Source organism: Phalacrocorax carbo, chromosome 8 (assembly GCF_963921805.1).
Source record: "Phalacrocorax carbo chromosome 8, bPhaCar2.1, whole genome shotgun sequence".
NCBI lineage: Eukaryota > Metazoa > Chordata > Aves > Suliformes > Phalacrocoracidae > Phalacrocorax > Phalacrocorax carbo.
This window is the reverse complement of record NC_087520.1, coordinates 43,132,867-43,151,166: the sequence shown is the minus strand read 5'-3', so window position 1 is coordinate 43,151,166 and position 18,300 is coordinate 43,132,867. Positions and strand designations below refer to the sequence as shown.

Sequence of the window (18,300 nt, the reverse complement as noted above, 5' to 3'; positions counted from 1 at the left end):
GATTCAGACTTGTGTCAGCCAGAAAACAAGACTCAGGGCGACAGCACCTCAGTTTGCCAGATGTGCTTGGAGGAGCTGGTACGACGCAGCAGCCCCTGTGCCGGGGCACGGCTCAGCAGCCAGCGAGGATCCCTCTGGGAGCACCTCTTCTTAACGTGGAGATGACACTTCACAGAGAAACAGTACAACAACCTAGTATATATTTTCTAACCTTTAATTCATCTTATTTTTGGACCCAAATAGGTTGTGAGTATTAATTTGATAATATATATCAATTACAGATATGTTTGAAGCATAAGCTTGGACATTATGTGAAGTGAGTGCAGAGTTTGCTGTGGGTAGATGGTGAACTGGGCACCAAGTGACCACAGATATTTATTTGCTGGTCTGACGGACTACTTGACCTTAAATCATGTGGATTATTAATCATCTGTGTCAACCTATTTGTGAGGTTAGGACCAAAACCAACCCCCTTAAAAAAACTTATTTAATAACCTTCCTCCCCCTTGCACCGGAGCAGCCCTCCATCCATCCCGCTGGATTTCCGAGCTTGGAACGGGGTTTAGAGCAGGGAGATGACATTACACACAGCCTGTCAGCACGCACTTCCAGAGCCCAGGCAAAGCAAGACAGCCTCTCTTATTACAGGTGGAAAAATGTTTTTTAAGCAAAGCTTTTGGAAGAATTACAACCGTGCGCACACAGCGGAAGATGATATTTTCCTTTGCGCTTCATCAGCCGTGTTTCCGATGCACGTGGTCCTGTGACATCGGTTTGTCCAATGGGATGGGGGATGTCAGGCAAACAGGTAGTTTGTGTTTTGCTGGAGCCTTCCTCATCCTCGGCCAGCGAAGCCTGCCAAAATCCAAGATATAAGAAATAGGAGACCAGATTGCTGAATAGGCGTGCCTCCATGGCATCAGTGGAGTTACGCTGATTTATGCAAGCTGAGAAATCTGCTTTGTGGTGTGCTGGAATAGGTAATTATTTCTTTGCCTTGCTCTTGGAGGGGTGGGAAAAGGAAAAAAGTTATAATGAGGATGGAATTGTCATGGTTTTGAACAATAGTTTTGGAAATTCCTGTCCTTGCAGCTCATGGGGAATATCACTTCTCGGGGGAGAGGGGAATTGCTTCTGGAGGATGACACGCCTTCCCCCAGTTCCGTTTTGGAAAATCCTGTGCTCATTTCTTCAAATCAATCAAACGACACAATAAAACGAGTCATCAAGTACACCTACTACTAATGTCTTCTGCATTTCAGGGGAAGATACCAAACCCTAATAAAACACCCAACTGTTGGCTGCCCTGGGCTATGGGCCTGATCCGGTGGCAGGACTGCAGGAAAATGGTCTTCTATGGCTCCAGTTCTGGTGCTGCTGTGGTCCCCTGGGGCCTCAGCTTCCAACGAGTCTGGAAGCACCACCAGAGTGGCTGAAACCTGGCGTATCTCCTGGTGCGTCCTCCCAGCAGGGCCCCAAGACACAGGGGTGTTCAGAGGTGCTGCCAGCACAACAGACCAAACCAAGACTTGGGTATCTTTCATCTCTGCGTTGCTTCAGAGCTCGTTCTAAAGCCATGGCTGGCTCACGGGTGTAGGACTTTCCTGGCATGGATCTGCTCAAGGAGCTGGGCAGTTTTGACAAACCTTTGTGAAAAAAATGTGAAATAAAAGTTTATACCATGACTCATTTAGTTACCTTAGGTCGGTAATTAGTAAAGATATGATGAACCTCATAATGTAGTAAGAAATGCATAATTAATCCGTGGGACTCACCACCACAAGACACTGCTGAAGCCAAAGGACTTAAGGACTTCAAACCCAGCCTGTAGGGTTGTGTGAACACGGTTGTGTTCAATTTTTTTAGTTTGTGGAAAAGTCAAAACCACAGCAGTTTGGAAGAAATTAAAGCCAACTTGTTTTGGTGCAGGACTGAAACTTGAGCCAAAGTGTAGAAGGAAGACCGGGAGATTTGTGACAGGTTATTCCGTAACCTCCCAATCTGGGGCTTTTTCTTGGAAGTGAGATACCAGAGAACAGGGAAAACTGGTCCAATCCAGTTGAGAAGTTATCTAGGAACGTGCAGACCTAAACTCCTTGGTTTCAAGAAGTAGAAAGCTCTTCCTTGCTCCTTCACTAACCTCCCAAGCAAAAACCATGGGCATTTGCTAATGCTTTTGCTTATCTCAGCCTTCCCCCAATCAGCAGATCTCTGCCGTGCACTTCAGCTTGAACTTGACCACAAGTCAACGGGAGGCCTTGATAGATAGACAGATAGGTTTTGCGTGTCTTTTCAAGCCGGTTCCCTTCAACAGGTGTTTGCTGTGTCTGAGGTTACTTTGTTTATATAACCCTTGTTCCATTTGGAAGGATGAAAAATATCACTCTGTTTTATTGTAAACAGACTTAGGTTCTCTTAAACACTAAAAGGAAGGGTTACAAGATTAGTCATAGGCTTCTCCCCACCAACACCAACACCACCTTGCTTTGCTCCCCCTTTGAAAAATGCATAGGAAACAGCAAACCTCCCCTCGTGCTGACGTGGGGGTGCGTGGCGTGGCGTGGCGTGGCTGCTGGAGGGGGGCGAAGCCTCCCCTGGGCTCCAGCCCTGCATGCCGCACGGTGCTCTGGACGAGGGGTGGTTTGCTACGTGGGGGGTCTTTGCGTGCCGCGTGAGTGCTGGCTATCAGTTTTCAAATACAAGCTTGGATGAGCGTCCAGGTTTTATCTTCTGTTCGCTGCCAACAATTCTCATTTTTATTTTTTTTTCCTTTTTTATTTTTTTTTCCCTTGACAAGCATCCATGAGTGAAAGCTCCATCACGGAAAGACAATCTTTTATAATGACAGAAACAGAGCCAGGGATCTGCGTCAAAGGCCTGAGATACTGCCTTGCTGAGAAAGCAAAGCAAGGGCTGGCCTGAGCAGGATGAGTGTATAAGGTGCATTTGGAGAAGCAATAGAAAGGATGGAGCCTGCTGGGATAGGTGTGGGATGTAGCAAGACCAGGCTGGCAGCCAGAACTGGGTGGCCTTACTGGGCTTCCAGTGACCCCAGTGTAGACAGAGCTCCCCACGCCTTTCTGCAAGAGGTTGGCACGTGGCATGGCCATACCCCAACACCAGGGCGGCCAGTCCCAGGGCTCAGGTTTCCCCTGGGCTCTGCAGAAATCCTCGGTGATGTGTATAAATGAACTGTGTGCAAAGCCCTTGCTCAAGTCCTCGAACTCAAAAGGGGCATGAGCGTCTTGACAGGGCCCCCTAACATAAGGCATGTGTGCATGAGCCATGCTATGAATCATCGGGGCCTGGAACGGAGCTTTATTTAGGATGCAGAGTCAGAGAAAATTCCACCCTTGCCCTGGGAGTAAGGGAAAGCAGGTGTTTTTTTCCATAAACTGTCCTTAGCCCTAAAGTTAACGGCCGTAAATTAAACAGGGGAGGGGGATAGCAGATGTTACTCTAGGAATCCACGTGCTATGTCTGAACGTGAAAGCTAAATATAGGGGTTTTTTTTTCTTTTAAAATCAAAATCCAAAGAAATGTCCATACCTTTTTCCTTTCCAGCTGACAGTCAGATCACACAGTTTCAAGAAATGCACCTTCCTCCCCAAACGGGCTCAGCCCTCGGCCCCAGCACAGGTCCCGTGGCTGGGCAGGCCGCAGGCATCCCGCTGCCCCTGCTCCCCTCTGGGTCTGGGCTCTGCCGCCGTATCATGCCCTAGAACATTGCAAGGGATTTGTTGTAGCCTTTTACCTGAAAAAAACCCCTTCTGTATTCTTGATGAGACCTATTTCTTTCCTTTTTTCCTAAAATTGTCCCATTCCCCTTCTCCCAATCCCTCTCTTCCATGAATCCCTGGTGAGGATGCACTGGGACCCCAGCACCCAGAAACACCCGGATGCAGCCGTGCTATCGCTGTCCCCGTGTCCCCAGCGCCCGTGCAGGGAAGGGCTGGTGGTGGCGAGGCCCCCCCGGCGCTGCCTGTCCCCACACCCCGCGTGGCTCAGCCCCGATGGGACGCTTCCATCCCAGCCGTCCTTTCCTGCCCTGGAAGCAGGCTGCAACGCTGAGACATCCACCCCGGCCGGACCTCACCGGCACCTCGCATGCCTTCGCCCCCACCTCCCCGCGGCCGGTTTACCTAACGGTCTGTATAAACACAGGAAATGTGGTTATTTTCCAAAAATTCGGTGCGTGGTTGTTTTGCAACAGGCAAGATAGGGCTGATGGGGATGCGGGGGACGCAGCAGGGGACGCAACCCTGTACTGTCTCTTCTTCCCGTGCCCATGCTGGGCACGCAAAAGCCCCAGGGAAGCATCTGAAGGCAGGATGAAGAGGGTTTGCTGATGGGACAGGATCTTGGTCCCATCCGGGAGGGGTGGAGGGCTTTTGGGGCAGGTGGGTGGCTTTTGGGGGGAGCGGTTTGCTAGTCAGATTGGCAGTGGGCTGCGTGTGCGCCTGGACGAGATGGGCTGCACATCCACTGCATCATGGGGAAACTGAGGCATGCTGGAGGTGCGTTACAGGAAGGGCAAGATAGCTCCATTCCCCAGTGTCCCCCAACCCCAGTCCTCGCTGGATCAAACCACAGCTCTTTGCTAAGCCAGCCAAGCCCTGCAGCCATGCATGCAAAAACCGGGCACCCAGACGCTGGGGCGACGGGCTCGGTGCGTCCTCCTCGGAGGCTGCCCTCTGCCCGCTCACAGATGTCTCACCGCGAGTGAAGCTAGTTTAGGTTTCTCCAGCCAAGATGATTTTGTGGCCTGTGAGGGGAGAGGGGGGACGCTGACCACAGAGACAGCTCACGCAGCACCATTTGGCCCAAGGTCTGTGCTCTGTGGCCACCTTGCCTTGGAAAAAGCTGTCCAAAGGCCGTTGCTTCAAGCTGGGCATTTAGGAGCACCCCAAAACACCCTCAGCTTTGCAGTTCTGGGTAAATTGCTTTAAATTGCTTCTTTGCAAATCAGGCCAGGGGTACAGGATCACTGGGGTCCACCCCTGGAGCTGGGGAGGGAGCAGCTTCAGCTACCCCTTTGGACCTTATTTCTAGGTGCTTTTCTGAGTAGATACTGTAATTCCCAGCTCGTCCAAAGCAGGCAGGAGGAAAGGAAGTGAGCAAAAAAAAAAAGGAACTAAAAAAAAAAAGAAAAAAACCTAAAAGCCCTGGGGCTAAATTGAAGCCATTAGTAGCCTCAAACTGATGACAGCGCAATAAATTACTAATTAACCTTCAGGGCGAGTTCAACACCTTGGGGATAAGTGTGAAAACACGGAGTAATAAGCCCTGACAAAGCCAGGGAGCAGCAGCTCCCGCCAGGCCAGGGCATGCAGCACAGCCTGGGCTTTAGGGGGGATTTCTGCGTGGTGTAGGGCAGACAGAGAGCAGCAAAATGGGGGCACCGGGGCTGGGACCTTGCCTGGCCTCTGTCCTGAGACCTTTCAAAAAAATAAAAATCCAACCCACACATTTCTGCCTTGTTTTTTTTTGCAAAACTGCATTTTACTCGGATGTCTGGTTTAGTGCAGCCATGCTTAAAAAAAAAAACCTATGCCACCCGCCTATGGGAAATGTCTTCAATTACAGAGAACAAGGGCTGGCTCTGGGGGATTTAGTTGCTGTTGTAATTGCACCAACCGATCAGTGCCTCGAACTGACTTTTCCAGGGCAGGCGATTGCCTTGAACCCCTTGGCCAGCCCCAGGGGAGGTTTCTCCTGCATCTGAGAGCAGCCCAGGCCTGGAGGGCTCTGCCCGTGGATGCTGGGGATGGGGCACCCAGCGCCAAGCCCCTCTTGGCTGAGCACTGCCCGTGGGGTGATTCGCCCTTGCAGAGGTTTCGGCACAGAAAGGCTTAAAGTGATTAACGTTGTGCAATGCTGACCTGATTAGGTCAATCTGCCTCATTAGGAGAGACGATCATATGTTGCAAAGGATTTTTTATACATATATAAATATATATATGTATATGTATATATATCTCACTGTGTTGCAAGAAGCGGAAGAAGATCATAATTACCCCAACCTGAACCCAGTCCCTGCAGGTTTTCTGTGGTTGTTGTTTGGATTTTATTCTCCGGCAAGGGGGGAAATGCTATCCCGACCACCCATGAAGTGTGCGCTTTTGGAAACGTGAACATGTTGGGGATGGGGAGCTGCGATTGCTGGGGACTGGGATGGGGCTGTGGCAGGGGACGATCCCCACCTCTGTCCTGGGTGACGATAAAGAGGCAACATGCACTCAAGGCAGCAAAGGGTAGCGGGGCTCTTTCCACATCAGAAAAAAAAAACCCACGCAAGATTTCAGCTTTTGCCTGCCATAAGGAAGAGCCCAAAGCCACCCCAATCTGTACAGCCAAGAGCTCCAACACCCCTTTCTCTTTTTAATTTCCCTCCCGGAGCTGGGGCAAGTATTTGCAAGGTTCATTCTTTGGCATCTTGCTGCCGATCAAGCAGCGGACTTTGCCAATAGTGTTGCATCAAGGTCTTTTTAGTTGTAATGGTGTATGACATTTCTGAGACCAGATATGGCTCAACTAATCATATTTTAATAGCCCTACCTTTTAGGAATGGACTGGCTCAGAGTGTACACAGTAATATTTTAATTTCTGAGCTCTGATGAGCATAATTTTGAGCAGGTATTCAGTTTCTGTATGCTATAAATCGTGCTCCCAGATGTTCAATGCCAACGGGCTATAAAGAGCAACTGCACAAATATAATATTTAATACCGAATGTCAGTTTGGGTGTTCCACTCAATTTCCTGGAAAGATCTTTAAACTCGTCTTATTTAGCTTGAATACCCAATCAGTTCCATACTGCAGCCCAAGCTATGTAATTCCGCATAACTAAGTTCTCTAATTTCTGAGATGCAAATGTAGAGCAGATGTAAAAGGGGAGTGGAGGGAAGGGGGGATGTTCCTGCACTTTCAGCAGCGGTGGTTATCAGTGCCGGTTGGATCAGAGAAGGAAAGGGCTGCCAGGCTTTGCAAAAAATGCAGCCCCCAGATGCTTTGGACCCTAACTGAGGGCTGCTGGAGAGGAGTTGGGTCAACTAGATGGCCCTAGCCCTGAGAAACCATCCAGGGGTGGCCAGTTCAGTGGGAATAAATGGTAGACCTGCTAGCAAAGCCCTGTCACATGAGATGAGCCTGAGCTAAAAGGCAGGCTGAAAGGAGCACTGAGATTTCAGGGGGCTGAGGATAAAGGTGAGCTTATGACTTTCTTGGCAGTGGGACGGGACAAGGAAGGAGCTGTGATCCCCTGGGACTTCTCCAAGGTAGACAGAGACTCACTTCTTGCTGGTTGCCCCGTTTTCCCACACGTTCCTTCTCTGTCGGTCCATGGCCATCAGTTGCCTCATCACCTATGAGTAACCTCTTTGGTAGACCCTTTCCTTCCTCAGAGCCCTGGCTCCTGCCAGCCCAGGACTGTCCCCCCCCGGCAGACACCACAGCTTTGGTCCGGAGGGTTCATATGTCAAACCCAACACAGTTCCCCACTGAGCCTGTCCATACGGGTCAAAATCGGGGCGGAGGAGAGTCCCAAGGGAGTAGGAGCAGACAGCCCACCCAGCCTAAGGGCTCGCTGGTCTGGCAGAGGGCGGGGGGGGCGTAGCCCCTGTAGCAGCCCCCATGAGTGCTCCCAGGGCTCGAAACTTAGCATCTGCCACTCAGAGCACTATCCATCACCACAGGCTCTTTAAGCGCAGTGAAGTTATTTGACCTTTTTTCTGCTTCAGAAAGAAATACAGTAAAAATGCAATTCTGGCTGCATCTTCTAAAGCAGAACTGACCAAATACCATATATAGTATCAAGTAAGGACAGCCACAGACTTCCTTCCATCTTTTTAAGCCATCCCCCTTCCTACAGCACCATCCAAGTTGCATTAATCATGGGCTTCTCCAGAGTAAACGGGATTAATCTGCCCTCTCACCATTTCCCTGATGTTTTGCAGCAAATCTTGGATGCAGGCGGGATCGTGTGCACCTCACAGGCAAGGTGGTGATATGATGCAAAGGAAACGGTAGCTATTTCTATCAGGTCGAGCCTCACAGTGTTTCCTGCTCCTCCAAGCAGATGGGTCCCAGGTGGTCAGAGCCCCCGGCACACTTAGGTCAAAAATGTTCACTTTCTCTGCGCTTTCTTGCTAAAAATAAAAATTCTTTGATGAGTGACCCATCCTATTTCTTTGGTTTAAAGATCTCAACAGCTTCAAAGGCTGCTTCTGTGTCCTAGCCTTTGGGCATCTGTTCTGAAAAAGCTCAGAGAGAGCTTCAGCAATTGAGCTGGGTGAATGTTTCTAGCTACCTGTCCGCATCTTTGACTCTCTGGGAGTGCCTTCCTTTTCTTGTTCCCAAATGCATTTGCCAAAGGACTCCTGGGAGATGTGCTCAGTGCTAAGCAGACATGTGTAATGTAATGCACACATTCATAAGCCATTAAAAAACCCCCAGAACCCTCTGTGCTTTATCTAAGCTGATCACAGTCTTTCTCTCACATGGGGGATAGAGGTCCTTCATGTTGTGTCCTAGTATTGTTATAAACAAAACTCTTTAAAATGTCGTTTTCTCTTCTTTCTTTTTGTTTTAATGGGAAAACTACTCATGTATTCTGCCACATGAAAGTAGACTTGCCTTCATTTGTGGCCATGCTGATTACAAAGCCTTGAAGATCTTTAATTAAATCGCTTGGGTTTTGTGTATTTCTTTCAAAGAAAACCATCAAAATAGCATTTGTGACTCATTACAATTATAACAGCAGTGCTATCGTCTTTGCCTTCTTATATTACTTATTTTGATCAAAAACGCTGTGTGCTGCGCATACCTTTAACAGCTCGTGAGCCTGCATCCCTCCTGCACGGGGAAGAGGATGCTACCCGGCAGCGCTGAGGCATGGCTGGCCTTGGCAGCTGTCAAAGGGAACCGAGCAAGTCTTTATCGCTCAGCTGAAAGCCACAAAGTCAAGACATTTCCAAAGCCAAAGCCCATGAGTGACTAGAATGCGCACAGAATTTATTCCGGATGTATCCGTGTCATCAGGATGTCCTGAAAGCTGCCGCACGTTGCAGTCAGCACTCTTGTACTGTCCTCTCTTGCTCAGAACTGTCCTCCAGAGGGTTTGTCTCTTGCTCTTTCTCCTATTTTTTAAGAGCAACAGAGCCCTGGCAAGGTAATTAGGTGTCTGCATCGCCTGCTCCGGCCCTGCCACCAGGTGAAGTGACCAGCTGCGGTGAGCACGGAGCCCTTGTTCTGCTGCAGACAGTTGTACACAGTCACGTATGTTAACTGTGTTACTTGGTCTCCATTTTTTGAGCCCTTCCATTATGTCAGCACTTGCATCTTTTCCTTTGACAAGGGATGGGGCTCATTTACTCCTGCAGGGACACTGCAGCCCACCAGGTAACTGATGCTGCAACAGCTCCCAGCAAAGGACAACCTCAGAGTTAAAAGCTTTCTGGGGAGATTAATCCCACCAAAACTAGCCATGCTTGATATCATGGGTCTGTGCCACTGTGAGGAGCCATCCAGCCTCCTGGGGAAGAGACCTCTTCTTAAAGACAGAAGTTACCTTGGAGAAAGACCAGAAGTGAGAGAAAGGCTTCTAGGGGCACTACAGTGGGCTTGAGAAAAGGGCCACCTCCCCCTCGTGGTAATCTGGGACACTTTGTGGGGGCAGACACGCTCTGAGTTATTCTCCTTAAGATGGGACCACAATATTCCCCTGCTGTTTTTCCTAAGGAAGATGGGATGCAGCTGAGGCCCCTCCACTTTCGCTTGAGTTTCAGCACAGGTCTGCCTGCAAACAGACCATGAGGGCTTTAGGAGAGGACCAGGGACGGAGCAAATGATGCCCCAGCTGATCCCATGGATCCCAGCTGCAGAAGAAGTTGCAGAGGGGCTTCATGACCATGCAGGTTTATTTTATCAAAACTTGAGGATACCCTAAAACCACCTTGCAGGACTCCTCATCAATGGTGGCCTCAAAAGCCTCCCTTCACACGATCATGGCTGAGTGGTGGGGAGGACCGAAATGTCCCTCTTCCTACTGCTCCTTCCACTTATTGAGGCTGGGGGGGAAGCAGTCCCGGCCCCGATGCTCTCGCGCTGATGGTGATTGCCACTGGCACGGGTTTCCTCCTGTTTGGTTTCCGATACTGCGGGACATCCTTGTTGCCTGGCAAGTGGCATGTGGGTATAATCAGTCTCAGGCAATTTCATTGACCACCCTGTGTAAACACTGTGCTGAAATTGTCACTGTGATTTAGGAGGTGCCAAATTTTTCTGTTAGGTTTTTTTTTTTGTCTTTCTTTCTGGGTTGTTTTTTTTTTTGGCGTTCTTTCTCAACACCTTCCATTCCATCTCTGGAATGACACTTCATGAGCAGCTTTGACCACAGATTTCCCCGGTGATGGGACATGTTGTTAAAGTCTGAGCTCTGTCTCTCCAGGCTTCCCTAGATGCTGTCTTGGAGACAGCAAGGAGGAGAGAACAAAATTATCTTTCTCTTTTGCCCGGCAACCATTTTGTGTGCTGAAAATAGAAGTATCATTTTAAATGAGCCGCTCAGAGAGACATAATCACCCAAATACAGATGAAATCACTTAAAAATTTTGAAACTGGCAACCTCATATATTTTAATTATAGACTACAGTGATATTCTGCTGAAAGCAATTATGTTGTAGCTCTTCCCACACACACAGGCAGTCCCAGTTGTGCTCCACAAAGACTAGCGGTTAAGCATATAAGGCATCATGTATGTATTTTTTTTAAAAAAAAATCAATTTTTTTCATCGCTTTGAAATAAGGCAAGAGATTCACTGTTCTGGACACGGCCTTATTGCATATACGTGGGGTGCATTTAGGTAGGCAAAGGTAGGTAGGTCAACTGCAGCGGCAGAAACATGTATCTGCCATGAGAACAACTTTTTTCCCCCCCCACTTTTTGAATGGCCTCTTGTTTTTGCTATGAAAATGTCCGTCCCTGCTTCGTCAGTACTTTTTAAACTTGCCACGGCCAGAAAAGATACTTCTGTTTAAAATCAGAGAAACGATCCACTAAAAAGCTTCAAATGAAAGATATCTATTTCACCGGGTTGGACTGGCCAACAAGCGTGGCTTGCTGAAATGTGGTCGAGACACCCAGATACAGTTCATGCTACTGATACCCCTTGCTCTCCCTTCAAAATTAGCCCAGATGAATGGGGCCTTTTGTAGTGAGGAAAGAAACGGGCAGAAATCACAATAATCTCTTTCTAGCCAGGCCTCTGTAGCGTGGGGTGAGTCAACGGCTCTGCCCGGTGCTGGAGAAGAAGGAAAACAGCAATTTCTCAGCGGTTTCCTTGGCATGTTGGAACTGAAGGCGATCTTCTCACACGCAGCTCGTTGCACCTCGGGCCGGTTGCTCCCATTGACTCCGTTCCAGCCATTCAAGCGCTGCGGGGCCGTGGACCGTGAATTGCATCCTTCACAGCCCGGCCCCATGGCCGAGCAGGTTTGTCCCGGCCCGGCGCCCTGGTACCCCGCGGGTGGTGGGAGGTGGCAAGCATCTTCTGGCTTTGGAGCATGGTGGCTTTCTACTTTTCCATGCATGCTCCCCGGGCCAAAGCCTTTGCTCTCGCTGAGAAGTTATACTGCTTTCCTGTTATTCTAAAACTAAGTACTTTGCACATTTGGGAAGTATTATTAAGTAATAGTCTGAGTGATGGTCCGTGGTTGGAGTTAATTTCTTCCAGTTCTCAAAGTGTCTAATTACACTTTCTTCAATGCTAACTGTACAGATTGTTTCAAATGTGCAAAGACCTCTTGTTTAAATTTAAAAAAAAAAAAAAGAAAGAAAAAACCCTCAGTTCATCCCTCCAGAGTGAAGGTCTGGGACTAGAGGCATAACCCAAATGTCTTCTGACTTCAGCATTCTTTGTGGTTCTGTACATTTTCCCCCAAATACCCTTGAAAGAATAAAAACCAATGGGCCAGATGCTACCTGGTGTAAATCCAGATCATCCCTGTTATACACTTCCAGCATACCCTGGCTTAAAGCTAGGTCTGTCTTTAAGTTAGACCCCGTGTCAACAGAAGACATGGTTAGGCACATGTAGGCAACCCCATTTTAAGAATTTGTGCCCCACTTCACTTGCAAACCCCATGGTGGAGACGCCGTGACCAGGTACCCGTCCCTGGTCCAGGGCAATGCAAAAGTGAGGTGGGCACTGGAAAGGGCTTCAGGGTGACGTGCGTCGCTCCCGAGCCGGGGCTGGGTAGGAGAACATACATGGGGTCTCTGGCACGTTGGCTGAAAACAGCCGTTCAGCAAGACACCGTAATTTGGTTGCATTTAGGGATTGTTTGAGCCTTCCTTTAAGGGTTGGTGGAAAAGTAACACAGGTTTCACATGTAGATGCAGCTCAGAAGAAAGAGAAACTCTCTTTGGAGGCACTTTTCTACCTCTTTGCTAGAGCCAGTTTAGAAAAACAAACATATCCTGCAGCTGATTTTTCTGATTACAGGTTAAAACACATTAGGTGGGTGGCAGGGGAGAGACGAGAGAGGCAGAGCCACCAGTGGGGCTGTGAGAAAAGCCAGCAATGCCCATCGCCCTTCGGTGCTCAAGGGACAAGCTCCAGGAAGGCACCAACAGCTTGGTTGTGCTCACAGCTGCTGCTGACCATCACATCAGCCTCAGTTCAGGCTGATGGCAAAGTTTTTGTCTGTTCTTGACCCTGGCCATGCTCAAAATAAGGGTTTCATGCTTATCAGATCTTTTTCCCATTGTCAGACCCTGGAGGGGAAAAATAACATGGAGAATTAGGAAGAGTGGGTAAGATGGGCATCTGGCTCCCGGCAACGCACGGGGCTTTGTTTTGCGCGGGTGGTTTCACCCGATAGCCTGGGCTGATGCTGCTGATTTGGTCGCTGTGTTCACTGCCTTCTCTGAGGGACGGACACGTCCAGTTTGAATGGTGGCCTACAGGACTAGACATGGTATCCTTCGAGACTGGGTGAGCTCACATTGTGATTTATTTTTCTTTCCTGGGGTTTGTGACTGAATCAGATGGGAGAGAGGAAGTGAAGGTTTGTTCTTTCTAAAGATTTATTTCGTTACATCTGCAACAAGTCAAGAAGAGAACAGGGTAGAAAGGCTTTTGGTTTTGGGCCTGGAACAAAGCTCAGCGCTTGAGATAAACAAATGGGGGGAAAGGAATTATCAAAGAAAGAGCTGGCCACAGACTTTGTTATGAGCTTTACTGTAACAAGCTGAGAAACTTTGGTAACTTAAACCAAACTGAAAGCGGACAAGACTTGCAGGGTAAAAGGAAAAGCAGATGACTGAGGTACCTCTAGGAAGAAAATGTTCTGCCTGCCTTCCTGCCTATCCGCCTCTCCTACGTTGCTTTTATATGTGGACATACCTGACATAGAAAATATCCCAAACATTGGATTAGAGGACCCAGCGGATCTCTCAGGTGTGTGATTTGCCCTCCCATTGACTTTGATAGCCGTGAACAAGCTCTGTTGACCCATCCATCAAACGAAGTAGTGGCGCCCTCTTAGTTTTTACAACAAGCATCGAGATACCCAAGTGCAAGGCAGCGAGTAGGTACTGACGCGGCCAGGCGTTGCGTGTTTTACCTGCCAGGTGCGATGTGTGATTGTACACACAGCCAGAGCTGCATCTACGCACAAGACTTTTCTCTGAGCAGGCTGCAAAATTTTCAAGTATTCTATTGAAATTAATTTTCAAAAAATGTTGCAGAACAGCAATGACACCTTGTCCGAGTTTCCTCTTTGGTGAGCAGGTGTTAATAATTCCTACCTAGTGCTCAGGCCAGCGTAGAAGCTGAATTACTTCATGTAGGTCAGCAGAAATGGTGACAAATAACAAAAGATCAGAGATACATCATTTGTTAAAAGAAGAGTTTATTTCTCTGTAGGAAAAAAAAAAAAAAGGGAGAAATAACGAAACCTTCATTTCCACAGTGTTAAATTAACAACAGCAAAAACCACTCAAACGAATAAACTGCATGTTAAGTAAATTTAAAAGAATTACTATAAAATGAATGGCAGCTTGCTTTTCTAGTGTTTGCAAATCCTGAGCCACCAAAATCCTTTATAGCACTTCCTGAAAGGCTTAGAGGAGCGTGCCGGTCACAGCTACCCTCCACGTATCCTCAGGACCCCAGTGTCCCTCCTAGGAGGTCGGTGCCTCGGGCTCTCAGCAGGAGATAACCCCTCCAGAAGGCAGCTCACCCACCACAGGTCTGACAGCATTTACCAGTTACCTGCGCTGAGTGCTCCTTATCTGGCTGATACCCCGTCAGCCCTGTTCAGGGCAAGGCTGGGGAGAGCAAAGTGGCGCAATTAGCAGTAATTAGCCTAGTGAGAAACACGTTCTGCGGTGGTTCCCGGGATGGAGCAGGTCCCTCTAGGGAAGATGATGGGGTTAGGTGGCCACTGGCCTGTTGGCCAGGGTGGGGTTTGTGCTGCCAGTTCCCTTTTATTGCTGTGCGTGATGCGGCTGGGTTTAGGGGCAGAGCCCCCAAGCAGATGGGGGAATGTGGGGGTGCCTCCCCCCCGGGGTGGGAGGGTGCCTGGGAGGCTCACACCTCTGCATGGGCACAAAGGCAGGCCACCCCGCAGCATTGTAGAGCCATTAGGCTTACTAAAACTGGCCGGGCTGATCTTGAACGTGATGGTCCATGACCATAAAGCACCTTCCTAGGACCTGCTGCTCCTCACTGGGCTGCCTGGGATGAGGAAATCTCCGTGTGGTGGGAAATTTAGACAACTGGAAAATATGAGTCCCTCTAGTACAGTGATACTGGAGATTTTCTAAAGCAACAAAGCCCTTGAGATGACCCAGTCGTTAGTAATTCCTACAGTAGAAGAGGGGAAAACCCCAGTAAAGGTGAGGTTTGGGTTATTCCATGCACATACACGCTGATTTGCATGGCAGCCTATCTCGGTTGCCTGGCACAGGGGATGGTTGCCCCGATTACTTGCTCCAGAAGTTGGCTTTGCCTACACTTTCTAAGCACTCACCCTTGAGATGCGGGATGTCCTGTCTCCAACCCACAACTCAGTCCTGCAGCGCGGTCAGGGATGTCCTCCCTCCTCCCGCATGCACATGGCTCATGCATAGTTAAAGCCCCTATGCATGACATCGAATTAACGGGTTGGCCGTGACCGCCATTGGTGTTGCTGGCCAGAAACCTGTAAAGCAGAAGGGAAATGGTTTTGGTGGCAGAACTACAAATACTCAATAAAGCACAGCTTGTTTTGATGCTTTTTTATGTGGTTCTGTGCTGACTTTTCGTCCCCTAATTCACAGCAGAAGTGAAGCAGAGTGCAGCAGAGATTGAGCATGAATCCTTTGCGCTTGGTTAATGGGAACAATTACAGAAGTTTCTTTTTCTTTTGCCAAGCTGTGATATGAAATCATTTGCTGGGTTCCTGTTTCCAGGGAAACAATTAGTTTCATACCATTTTTTGTATTACACATCAATGAAATGATTAACCAAATGAAGGCAAACACTTCATAAACGTATTCTCTCACGCAATAATCAAGTAGCTACCAAGTACCACAGCTAAATGCACTGAAAATGCAATGAAACCAGCCCCATAAAGCACTTACGAGTGTGTGAGTATTTATTGATCTGATATGGCACATCATTTACCGGCCAAGAATACCAAAAATACCAAATGTGGGCGTTTAGGTGTTGTAGCACTTGCTGGCTTTTAAGTAAAAACCCATTTTCAAAAAGGGTCTGGTCGCCTTGAGCCATCTCCAGGAAAGGGTATAGGGACCTGTTGTGTGATGCAGATGGGCTTCAGCTGCTGACGATGCAGAGAGCTGCCCGTCAGCCGGCGGTTCATCTCGCAGGCAAAGGCAAGCCAAGGGCAGATGACTTGCAGGACCTCCTAGCCCTGTGGTTAGTGTGCTCACAGGGTCGTGCCTCGTCCCCGGCCTTTCTCCAAGGACTCTCTACATATTTTCTTCTTAAAACAAAATATACAAAGAGTCCACCCAGCACGGAGTGGAATTCAGGACTCTGCCCGCTCCCTCCCGAGCACATCTGGGAGCCTTTCCCTCGCAGAGCTGAGCAGCTGCATGGTGAGAGAGGGAAGGAGGGAGGGAGAATCCCATTCTCTGCCACGGAGGAAACTGTGGCCTGAAACTGGAATTGAGTTCAGGGACGCTGTAGTGGGTGGCTCAGCCCCAAGGCTCTTCAGTGGGACAGGGACAAAATCGCAGGGACGAGCATCCTGGGCTGGGTGACAGGCGGGGATGACTTCCCGGACTTCAGGCTTAGGCTCTGAAAATGAGCCACTCACTTAGAAGGCTCTGTAGGAGTTGGGGTAGATCATTTTAATGAGTAGTTAGGGAAGAATTCACCAGGCAACCCTCTGTATTGGACAGCAAATCCTGATTTCACTGGGAACAGATTGGAGTCTTCATCTCCCTTGTTGAGACCAGCCCTTAGAGAAAAGGAAATGATGTTTTCCCCGTCATTGAGGAAGGATTTATACAGAAGTGGTTGTGCAAAAAGTAATAACCCATTTTCAGTTTAGCAACTTAAGAAAATCAGAATTTTGCTTGGACCATTCTCTTTTTCCCCTCTCTCTCTCTGTCTGTACTGAAATTTCTTCTGGGAAAGTGGTGTGATGCACGTAGAAAGTGTCTCCCCCTGGTCCTGATGGGCAGTCAGACCATGTTCCGTGACCCCTTTCACAGCTAATTCTCAGATGAAGACAGTTAATTGGCCCTTCCAGACAAATGCAAACAGAAATTTCACAGAAAAACTTTACATGAAATAATCTTCTTTACCTGAGCCCAAAGGACACCGTTTCCACAGAGGGGATGTTTGCTAGCTGTCCAGTGCAATGCTATTTTCTGTAATCCTTTCTGCTGACAAGCTAGCGGGTGGTGAGTCACCACAACATGTCATGAAAAGAAATGTTCCATGGTGGATGAAGGCAATACACAGAGCTGTATCTCCATCCAATTGAGTTGGACACCCATCTACTTCCACCTGACACAGCTATTTCTCCCTTTCTCCTATGTGCCCCCCTGCCATATGGCTTTTCTGCTTATTTATCCTTCCTTTTGGCTGTACCACAGCATCTCAGTCACAGCTCATGCTGAAAGCATCTTCGTTGCCCTACAAAGGACCCAGGGATCAGATGATGCCTACCGGGGCTAGCTGCCTTACACGGTCATGCCTTGGTCCTCTTGGCCCAAGTTGCATGACCAAGGGTGCAGAGCATGCATGGGCCACCCTCATGCAGAAAGACCTTGAAGCTAGAACTGCATCTGTGCCTGATGTGCGTATGTATGCAAACAACGCAGATGGGCGGCAAATCTGGAGAGAACAGGCTCAAGTCTGCACTTAATGGCCAGTGTAAACATCCCCCTGAAATCTCTTTGCAGAGTCAGCCTCAACTGTCTCTCTGCTATTCCCCACTCCCCTTTTACCACCCAACCTCCTGACCTTGCAAAAATATGTCTCTGAAGAGTCAGAGCTTGGACCTGGAGCAGATGCTGATGCCTGGGATCAGGGGTGGGTGGCCCGAGGGCTGGACAGTGCAACATTCCTGTACAGGGTCTCTGGTTGAGATAAGGCAGCCCCATGCTGTGATTTACTCCAAGGAAGCAGAGTTCGAGTGAATCCTGCATGTTCCCTGTCAGATGAGGCAGGAAAATCCTGTAGAATAAAAACTTTTCAATCTGTCAGTAATGGTTTGCTTTAGAAAAACATCTAATTATATATAGCTAAAAGCACCATGCTGGTCTGGACCACAAGCCATCACTCACAGTCTCCAAGTCCGAAGGCACTGGAGCGTACCAGGGACTGAGCTCATTTATCTGCTTCGGCTAAACCTGGGCCAAATCCTACTGGTTTTGCAACCTTCTCCTGGTTGGGCTTCCATAGCAAAGGTGGGACAAAGAGCAGCAATGCTTCCAAGTGAGAAGAGCCTGTGTGAGGTGCTTAAAGTCCCTGTTTGGGGTCTGGGGAGGGTCAGAACTTCAAAAATGAATTGATCTCCCCCACCAACCTAAAGCCAGCAACTCCAAGTGCCGCTGCTTTGGGTCAGTTGGGAAGAGAGCCGTGAATGTTAAAACAGAAGAGTGTCCTCCATCCCTCAACACCCTCTCTGGAAGCTGGTATCGGTGGCCTTTCTCTCCTAAAACAGCTCTGCCACAGAGTCTAGAGAATAGACCTGCAACGGGGCAGCAGCAGGTTCTCTCTTCTGCCAGAGAGGTTCGAGCCTGCCATTGCCCCCATGCAATGTGGGTGCTCCTACG

The 18,300-nt window shown here is 48.8% G+C and overlaps 1 long non-coding RNA gene across 3 annotated transcripts in view; it reads right to left on the bottom strand.

The window, feature by feature from the left end:
* Positions 1–211: 211 nt before the first annotated feature.
* Positions 212–18,300, bottom strand: part of LOC135314811 (uncharacterized) — a 32,379-nt gene continuing 14,290 nt past the window's right edge. The window contains exons 3-5 of one of the 3 annotated variants that reach the window (XR_010374310.1): positions 15,036–15,206; positions 3,550–3,754; positions 212–1,646 (exon numbers count right to left, since the gene is read on the bottom strand). This is a non-coding gene — a long non-coding RNA (uncharacterized LOC135314811). Of the gene's footprint in view, positions 1,647–3,549; positions 3,755–13,830; positions 15,207–18,300 lie in introns of those variants that run through there. The other 2 variants (XR_010374309.1, XR_010374308.1) reach the window with 2 other exon arrangements.